General features: G+C 46.8%; 1 non-coding gene across 1 annotated transcript; it reads left to right on the forward strand.

Annotated features, from left to right (window-relative positions):
* Positions 1–1,558: 1,558 nt before the first annotated feature.
* LOC119808561 lies at positions 1,559–1,696 on the forward strand. The gene has a single exon (XR_005284485.1). It is a non-coding gene; the product is annotated as a small nucleolar RNA SNORA70 (small nucleolar RNA).
* Positions 1,697–10,096: the final 8,400 nt, after the last annotated feature.

Below are 10,096 nucleotides of genomic sequence, written 5' to 3' on the forward strand. Positions count from 1 at the left end.
CAGCCTGGTCTACAGAGGGAGTTCCGCGACAGCCAGGGCTGTTATACAGAGAAGCCCTGTCTCAGGGTGGGGCGTGGGGAGGTGGACCATTGCTGTGATAAACCCGACCGCCTGGTTCTTAGCCTTTGGAACAAATTTGCCAGAAGAACATGGAAGCATTTGAAGCTTCAAACTAGAAACCTCTAGAATATTGGAAACAGACTTTAATGTGCCATCCTGGTGGGCGTTTAGGAGACCAGAGTGACAAACTCAATCCAGACAATGGAGGTCCCACTCGTGAGCTTTCAGAGGGGGACAGGGACTTTGTCAGAACCTCAGCTGGAGTCTATTGATGTTGCATTGTGGTGAAGAATCCGTCTCTAATCTCCCTCTGACTTGAGAATGTGAGTGAAGCAGAATTCAAAAGAAATAGAAATTTCAAAACAGGATAACATTCAGATTGTGTCATTATTACTGCTTACTGCCCTTACCCAGTAAGCGGCTGGGGGAGAGAGAGAGGGAGAGAGAGAGGACCCCTGTACTATGGAGCACAGTAGAAAAGGTGCCAGCCATTGAAGGCTCCACCTTGTGAAAACTCATCTGAGTAGTGAAAGCCTAACCTATGCAGCGGAAGTTCCCTGTCCCAGAACGACCCCGTAGGGAATTGTCTCCCTGGGGCTACACAGAAGCCGGTGAACACAGTGGTCCAACCAGGCCGGGCTACACCTTGAGCTGGCAGCAGAACTTGGCACAGTACTGCCTGGCAGCCATGGCACCTGCCAGAATAAAGGGATGGTAGAGGCTTGCACCAAGGCTCCAGAGAGCCACTAGGGACAGGTACTCTGTTTCAGAGTTAGAGTCCCAGCTAGCAGGTGCTGAGAGGACTTCGGCTGAGATTGTAAAGGCAGAGCCTACGCTGCCTGAGACCACAGGATGTTGAGTGTGCCCGCGCTAGAAGACACCTGCTGACGAGGGCTGTGACGTTACCGGAGTTTTGAGGGTCAGAGCCTGAGCTCTGCTAACCTTAATGATCTGTTAGCCTCCTGTTCAGCGGGACAATTAAACAGGTAAGTTGTATTAAAAGCAGAATATCAGGTTTAGTCAACGGGGCCACTGGAAGATCAAAGAGGTTTGGTGACTTCTCAAGTCCATGTTCACAGTCCTGACAGGAGGTGTTGGTTTGTTGCTTTTTAAATTGTACTTGTTTATTTGTGACACACACACACAGCATGCATGCAAGAATGCTACAGAATGCATGTGGAGGGCAGAGGACGTCTTGCGGGAACTGTTTTTCTCCTTCCACCCCGTGGGTCCCCAGTATCCATCTCAAATTGTCAGGCTTGGGGACAAGCACCTTTACCCATTAAGCGATCTTGCCAGCCCTCTTTTTAATTTTTTTTTTTTAGGTTTAGGTTAAATGGAGAGCAGGAGCAGTAAGTGCTCTTAACACTGAGCCATCTCCCCAGTCCTAAAGTGGCCATTTAAAATCCTTTAACACGCACAGATACATAAACCAACCCTGACCTCGTTTTCCAAGTAGTCAAAGTCTTGAAAAATAGCAAGAAGCATAAGCAATTATCTTAGGAAAATACAGAAACTTGTATATACACTTTTCCCACGGGAGCCTGGTACTCAGTGGTTACCAATATCAACCTCCTTGGTTGTGTATGCAGCCTGTTGACTGTGTGGGTTGCCTAAAGGGATCTTGGAGACAATTTTCTGGCAATTATTCAAGTCTCTGATCTCAATGTTGTCCCCAGTCTAGGCTCCGGACAGGTATGCATGGGGCCTTTGGGAAGCCGCAGGGCACAGTGGCTAGGGTTCACACTGGCCACGGTTCACACTGGCCACGGTTCACACTGGCCACAGTTTACACTGGCCATGGTTCACACTGGCCACGGTTCACACTGGCCACGGTTCACACTAGCCATGGTTCACACTGGCTGGGTCATCATGTCCATCTACATCAGGGTGTAGAGTAAGGACGTGTGATTGAGGCTCTGCGTAAGCCAAGTTCCAGTTCCCTGGCTGCCAGATGATCCACATCTCAAAGAAGTGGGACTTCACTAGACTTCACATGACTCTGGAGACATAGCCGCTGAGAAGCGGCTTATTCCTGATAGCTGTGGGGTCAAATAGATCCCCAATCGTGGTCTCCAGGACAAGTGGCAGGTCCCACATTATGGGGCTTCCACGGTGCTCTCCTATCCCCTCTTCAGAAATAAATATCACATACAGTCTAAAAAAATAAAATAAAATGTCCATACACAAAAAAATTGATGTTAAAATGCACAGTCTCATAATACTATTTCCCCAAAAGGGCTAAAAATCATTTTTAATTATCCCAGTAGCAAAGTTAGTTCATTGAATATTGACAAAACATATGGATATTTCATATGGACAAGGCCCAGAAATCATTCAAAAGTATCTGGAGCCGGGCGGTGGTGGTGCACGCCTTTAATCCCAGCACTCGGGAGGCAGAGGCAGGCGGATCTCTGTGAGTTCGAGACCAGCCTGGTCTACAAGAGCTAGTTCCAGGACAGGCTCCAAAGTCACAGAGAAACCCTGTCTCGAAAAACCAAAAAAAAAAAAAAAAAAAAAAGTATCTGGACACACAGGTCAATTATCTTTTAAATGTTTGTCTTCAGCTTACATGGCAAGAAGTGTTTCAGAAGATCTCGGGGCTTTTGGACAATGCGGTCATCTCTGAGTATGAATGACAGCGTTCCTCCAGCCGCACCATGAGCTGTGGATCTGACTGCCATTCTGCAGTGTTTCCTTTTTCCTGTCTCTTTCTTTAAGATGCTGCCAGAGCCTCCAAGCTTTTTCTGGTACTTGGGCTCCTTACTCCTCCTCTAAAGCCCCTCCCTGCCATGTGGTCATTTAGCCACTTGTCTGCCATGTGGCTGTCTGCCTGTCTGCCGTGTGGCCAACCTCCATGCTGCTTACCTCAGACCACACGGTGTGTTCTTTGCTTTCCTATCTCCCTCCTCCAGGCTCTGACAAAGATTTGCACTTCGCTTGCTCTGGAGTTTTTCCTTTTAAACTATTAATAAAATTCTCCTGAGCTTCAAAAGAAAACATTTTTTAAGCAAGGTGTTAGTTATACATCTTGTACACTCTGTAACGATTTTCTCAGCCTCAGTTTCCAGAACTAACATTTGAGAGTGTCAGACCTCACACCCTTCCCCTCCAATGAAAGAGACATAGTTGCCACCCGCTCTCACCCTGGTGTGCTTGTTTGCCTGGTTTGGGTTACTGCGCACCTTTTGCAAAACTAAGAAAACTGCCTTGCCGAGTGACTTTGGTTTGTTCACGTGCCACTTACTCTTTTTCCAACAGGCAACACTGACGGAGTCAATGACTTCAGCTAACCAGGTTTGGGTTTTGCTTCTTTGCTTTTAGTCCCAAATATTACAGTTCACTATTAAATTTCTATTTTATTATTATTATTATTATTATTATTATTATTTGCAAAGGAAGAGTGAAAAAAGAGACGGAAGCGCAGTTCTTCTGTGTTAGCACTCAGAGCAGACACTACTCAGGCCATGCCTGTTCAGCTCCCACAGAGCTGATTCTGCACCCTCGCCACAGGCTGACAGATTCTGAGCTGTCGGCGGCTGCCTGTGACACCCGTGTGGTGGTCACACATTAACTAACCTGGCCTCCTCCTTCCTACTTTCTCCACACCTTCAAAGTCTTCCATTCCTTTCTCAAATGCAAACTCCCTCTCTACCCCCGACTGTCCAGGAAGCAGAGACAGCCTGTTTGCAGGAACATGCCAGGGATGACTCACCAACCACATGACATGGAACCTCCTCCCTTCCTGAGAAAACTAAAAGAAGCCTCCATTCCTTCCACCTGGGCCTGCGTGCTCCTCAGAGTGCCCCACCTCACCCCCTCCATGCCATCTGTCTGGCAATGGGGCCTGAATTCTCCTCAGAACTCTTGCCCCGGTGCCCCCCTGCGGCAGTCACAGGTCTTCTCACAAACCTCTTACCCATAAGACAGTCTGTCTCGGGGTCCCCTTCAACCCCTATCTCAGTGTCCCATTAGATCCCAAACCTAAGACTGTGGAATATTCCTTTACGCTGTGTGAATAGATGTCACTGTGACTGGTTTAATAAAGAAGCTGACATGCCTACAGCTAGGCAGGATAAGGTTAGGCAGAGAACCAGACTAAGAGTGAGAGACCCTGGCCTCAGCAGAACTGCAGCCATAGCACAAAGACCTGAGCAGCCCCACCCAGGCAGCAACGTGGCTGCCCCTGACCTTCCCTTGACCTTAGCCCTAGCCACAAGAACAGTGAATTCCTCACCCCCCACTGGGAGGGGCCAATCAGAAATGGGTAACACCTTACCCTACAGAGAGAGACCAATCAGGGATCCTATGGATTCTGTCTCTTGGTGTTATTTAGGGTTGCAAACTTTGAGCATAACAAGAGGATGCTGGGAAGAAAAGAGGGAAGAATTTCAGGGGTCACGTGGAGACATGGAGAGAAGGAAGATGAACATGCCGTGCTGAAAGAAGGAGCCACCATGTGGCAGAGGGTAGATATATGGGTTAATTTAAGTTGTAAGAGCTAGTTAGTAACAAGTCTAAGCTAGCAGCCAAGATTTTATAATTAATAATAAGTCTCTGTGTGGTTATTTGGAGAGCGGCTGGTGAGACAGAAAAGTTTGCCTACACAAGACTTTTCACTATATGTGTTAATAGAGTCCTCAAATCATTCTCAAACTTTTGCATTCATGAACACACATACATAATTTCATATTAAGTATGCCAAAATAGTATTTTAGTGTTCAATTAGAAATATCCAAGAGGCTGGAGAGAGAGGTGGCTTATTGATTAACAGTACTTGCTGCTCTTTCAGAGGACCCAAGGTCTGTGCCCAGCATCCATACAGAGTACCACAACACCTCTGTCTTCAGTTCCAGGGATCCAGTGCTGTCTTCTGAACTCCATGGGCCCCCATACCCTCATATCCACACACACACACACACACACACACACACACACGAATAAAAATTCTTTTTAAAAGCTTAAAACTGAAGTGACCAGAGGTTTTCAGCTCAACTGTTTTCAAAAGTTCTAGGAGCAAATTAATTTTTGCTCCTTACAAATTAATTTAACTAGCCTAAGTTTACAAAAAGTAAGTCAACTTGAATTCTCCTCCCTAGGGAGAATAATGGTGCTACAGATTCCTTGTTTCCATAGCTACACAAATCACAATAGAGATGGCAATACCCTTATTTCATGCCTCAAATGGTTCAACAGAGCAGAGCCCCAAAAGACCAACACACTTCAACATTCCCTGTAACATGGTAAGTGCCCAGATAGTTCAGCAGGACTCCTAATTTGCTCAAAAGTGCTGTCAAAATAACAAGGACAGTCATACACAGTAGCCCAAACACCTCAGCAAAACCTCAGTAATAGAGAACTGCCTAAGGCAAAGCCAGTCACCAAAGCATTGCTGAAATGGCACAAAACCAAAACAGCTCAAAGGAGACGCAAAACTACAAGAAGACACTACCAGGGAGAAGCTCACCGAAGGTCATACTTACTCAAGAATCCCAAAGAAAATCCGAGCGCCTGTGTGTGCGCTTTACCAAACAGAGGGAAGAGAAACTGATAGTGAAGGATGTGGGAAGATACGGAAAATCCCTGAAATGTGATGATTCCAGAAACTGTGTGGGACTAGTTCATGTTTCTTCTCTGTCTGGGGTCAAGCGGCTGGTACCCTGTGGTAGAATGTCCCCATAACCTGGTACCAGAGGGATGGCAAGCAAAACCTCCAGTAGCCACGAAACCCCCGCAGGGTTATACCTGGCCTGACTTGGAGTTTTCGCACAGCCCCTAAGCCTTCTTTTGTGTTACAAATACCCTTCGCTGCCCTAAGTGAGTTTCCCATGAAAACCGTGGTACCTCACGGATCAGGTATTTGCACTGTGGTACCTCACGGATCAGGTATTTGCACCTGGCATTGTGCTGTTGGAAGCTTCCATCAGTTTGTTTGGAGATATGGAAATCTACTAGCTCAAGTGTAAGTACAGGAAAACTAAAGCTGCCTTGAGGTGAAGGGACAGCGTTTCAGTTCGCCAAGACTGAGTCCCCTGCAGCCACAGAGGTTAAGTTTATTCTCATGTGTCTCCGAGTCTTCATTTCTCGGACCCGCGTGACCACACACCAGTGATGAGTTCCATGTGACAGTACCCAAAATGGTCTTTTCTCCTGGCCGTGGCTAATGAGAGCCTGAGCCGTAACAGCCCGAACAAACTCAGTGGGCAGAGTCGTAGTGAAATGCAGGAAAAGGTGATTGATTCAGTGTGTGTAACTAGAGGTTTCTTTCCTGCCCGCCAGTTCCTGAATAACCACTCTGAGGCTTAATATTAATTACAAACTGTTTGGCCTATTAGCTCAGGCTTATTATTAACTACCTCTTACATCTTGCTTGCTTCTCTGGCAGCAGCTGGCATCTCCCTGACTCCATCTTCCTTTTCCCTTTATCTTTCCTTGGATTTCCCACCTGGCTCTATTCTGCCTGGCTACCAGTCAAATAAGCTTCTTTATTAGCCAATGGCAATAAAACATATTCACAGCATACAGAGGGGCATCCCACATCAGGTGTGGCTACATTAGAAAGAAGAACAAAGAGTTCCAGGGACAGTCAAGTCTATTTCAGTGGTCCTGATGTGAGGTTGGGTTGAAGTAGAGAAGCGAGGTCCTGCTCAAGATGTCCCATCCATCACTAACAAATCATCGTCTCCTCTCCCCTGCAAGGCGGTCTAACAAGTTGTCAGAACTGTGTGAAATCTCTTTCCCAGAAACACATTCCTCCTCTGGCTGGCACCAGCCTTCCCTCTCAGGCATGAGATTCATGGGAAATTCCAGTTTCTTGGGGAGCCATTATTTATAGTTCGATAGCCAAAGAGGGGGGAAAGTGTCCGTCTCTTTCGAATAATTTTGCTCATACCAGGAATATTACACAACATGAGGAGGGGCTGGATCAAGAGGTAGTGAGTGCTATAGGCAGCACTTGGGGGAGAGGGGAGGCAACCCAAGCTATCTGGAGCCCCATGAACCCTTGATGCCAGGTAAGGAGATGTTGGAGTTGGTGTCTGCCATGCTGCGCTTCAGTCTTGCTTTGGTCTGATTAGTCCCCACTATGTCCCCATTCCTCCTTTTGAAGTGGAATGTTTGTTCTGTGCCATGTATACTGGAAGCTTGTAAGCTGTTTATTGTATAGGAGCTCACAGTTCAGAGAACAGACTTTGGACTTTTGAAAAGTGTTAGGATTCTTACAGACTATGGGGACATTTATTGATGAATTGAATTTACCTTGTAAAATGGCTTTGTGATTATGTGGATAAAGATGGAAGGTTCTGGTTTAAAAGTGATGTTTTGGTGTCGTTTTGTCAGGGGGTTGACTTGTAATGGAACCTGATAAGATCTAGAATTCCCTTAAGAGAAAAGTCTCTGAGCATGTTCTTGAGAGGGACTTTAGAATGGATTAACTGAGGTAGTGTGATGGTTTAAATGAGAATGTCCCCCATAGGCTTAGGTGTTGGAATACTTGGTCTCCAGTAGGTGGTGCCATTTGCAGAGGACTAAAAGGTGTGGCCTTGCTAAAGGAAGTATGTCAGGGTTCAGGGGCAGGCTTTGAGGTTTAACCATTTCCAGTATCCCCCCACCCCGCTTCCTGATTGCAGTTCATGATGCGAGTCCTTGGTTCCCAGCTTCTACCTCTGGCTGCCACGTCTGCTGCCTGCTGTCATTCTGCCTCTACCCTTATGGACCCCAACCCTTTGGAACCATAAGCCCAGTTTATCCTTCTGCCTGTGAGTTTCCTTAGTTATGGTATTTTATCACAGCGACAGAAAAGTAATTAATACAGGTAATTAATCCCTGAATGTAGGTGGCACCACCCCACGGGCTGGGGTCCTGGACTTCATAAAAGGACACAGAACCCACCTGCTTCTGCCTCCTGACAGCACAGAGTGACTGGCCATCTTCCTCCCTTAAGTTGCTTTTGATAAGTGTTTGATCTTGGCAATAGAAAAAGTGACTCATATACCTTAGGAGTCAGCGATTCCATTAATGGATATAGACTACAAGAGAGTGAGAAACAAGCTCACACAAAAACCTGTGCATGAATGAATGTTCATAGCATCATGGCTTCCTTCTTTAAACATTTCTGCTTGGCCATACAGGGATTGAACATGGGACCCCATGTATGCTAGATGTCATGGTTAGTTTTTGTCAGCTTACACGAACCTGGACATGTGTGGGCAAGGAATCTCAATTGAGAATTGTGTCCATCAGTTTGGCCGGTGGGCCTGCCCATGGGACATTTTCCTTTTTTCTTTCTTTTCTTCTTCTACTTATAATATTTTATTTTATTTCTAAAACAATCTTATTTTACATACCAATCCCAGTTCTCTCTCCCTCCCATCCTCCCACTCCCCCCATCTTATCCCCACCCCACCCCATCCACTCCTCAGGGTGAGGCCTCCCATGGGGAGTCAACAAAGCCTGTCACATCACTTGAGGCAGGACCACGGCCCATCCCCCTGTGTCTAGGCTGAGCAAGGAATCCCTCCAAAGGGAATGGGCTTCAAAGAGCCAGTTCATGCACTAGGGATAAACATTGGTTCCACTGCTAGTGGCCCCCAAAACTGCCCAAGCCACACAACTGTCACCCTCATTCAGAGGGCCTAGTTCAGTCTTGTGTAGGCTTCCCAGCTGTCAGTCTGGAGTTAGTGAGCTCGGGACATTTTCTTACCTGCTAACTGATGTAGAAGGGCCCAGCCTTCTGTAGGAGGTGGCATGCCTGTGCAGGTGGGGCTGGGAGGGATTAGAAAGGTAGCTGAACTAGCCATGGGAAGCAAGCCAATGAGCAGCCTTGTTCCAGGTCTTTGTTGATGTTCCTGCCTGGAGTTCTTCTCTTGGGTCCCCTGTCCACCCCACCTGTCGCTTTTGGTCATGGTGTTTAACTCAGCAACAGAAAGCAAACCAGGACATGAAGAAAGCACTCTGCCCCAACCCTGTGATAGTATTATGGGTAAACAAAGTTAAGTATCCACATAATGGAATATTATCCATGCATAAAAAGGAATAACATTCTGAGACTGAACCCAGGGCTTAAAGCATGTAAGGTAAGTCTCTGTTTGTAAGCTGTATCCTTGGGCCATTTGCCTAGCAAATGCAAGGCCCTAGGCTCCCTTCCTACACACATACACACACACACACACACACACACACACACACACCACACACACACACCACACCACACACACATATACACACATAATAACATACATACACATACCACACACATAAACATACCATACACACATACACACAAACACACATACATATACACCTCACACATACACACTCTGCAATAAACATATATACACTACACACACACACATTCATTTAATTTCAATGAGAAAGAATGCACAAAGGAGCCCTTCCACCTGAACTAGAAGCTGGTACAGTCTTAAAGAAGGTATCAGGTGCTTAAGTAGGAGTCTGGGACCATCTGAGTCCCAACTGTTACCTAACAAGTGAGGTAAGGAATGCACCCACCAGGCAGGGCTGAAGCCTGTTGTGGTTGCTACGAGAGAAAAAGGAAAAGTTCACTGCCCAGTAGAGGCTTGTCGCAGACCCGGGGCAGATGGCAGACACCAGAAGGCATCCACATGACTGACAGGCCCTGCTCCCTGCATCAGGACAGTACTTTTGTGGAGGAAGACCCAGAGTGGTCTTCAGAATACTTACGGTGACCCAAGGATAGAAAGATACCAGTCATGACAAAGGAGCCACAAACACCCTCCCCATCATAAGAATGGGCACCAAAACAAGACAGCATTTGCCTCCAATGAAGCTGCCAGAAACCATTTTTAGTATGGAAAGTTGGGGGACACTGAGTTCTGTCATTGTCCAGATGGTAGGAACAGGAACTGGTACAGCCACTTTGGGAGGCAACTTGCCAGTATCTGTCCAGAGAGATGCGCAGCCTATGATTCAGCAAGTCCTGTTGCCTGGTTTTCACTGCAGACACGCCCCCGAGTGCACAGGGGCGTGTTTATGGAACACGGTGTGCAGTGGTGAA

This window comes from Arvicola amphibius, chromosome 2, assembly GCF_903992535.2.
Source record: "Arvicola amphibius chromosome 2, mArvAmp1.2, whole genome shotgun sequence".
NCBI classification, from domain to species: Eukaryota; Metazoa; Chordata; class Mammalia; order Rodentia; family Cricetidae; genus Arvicola; species Arvicola amphibius.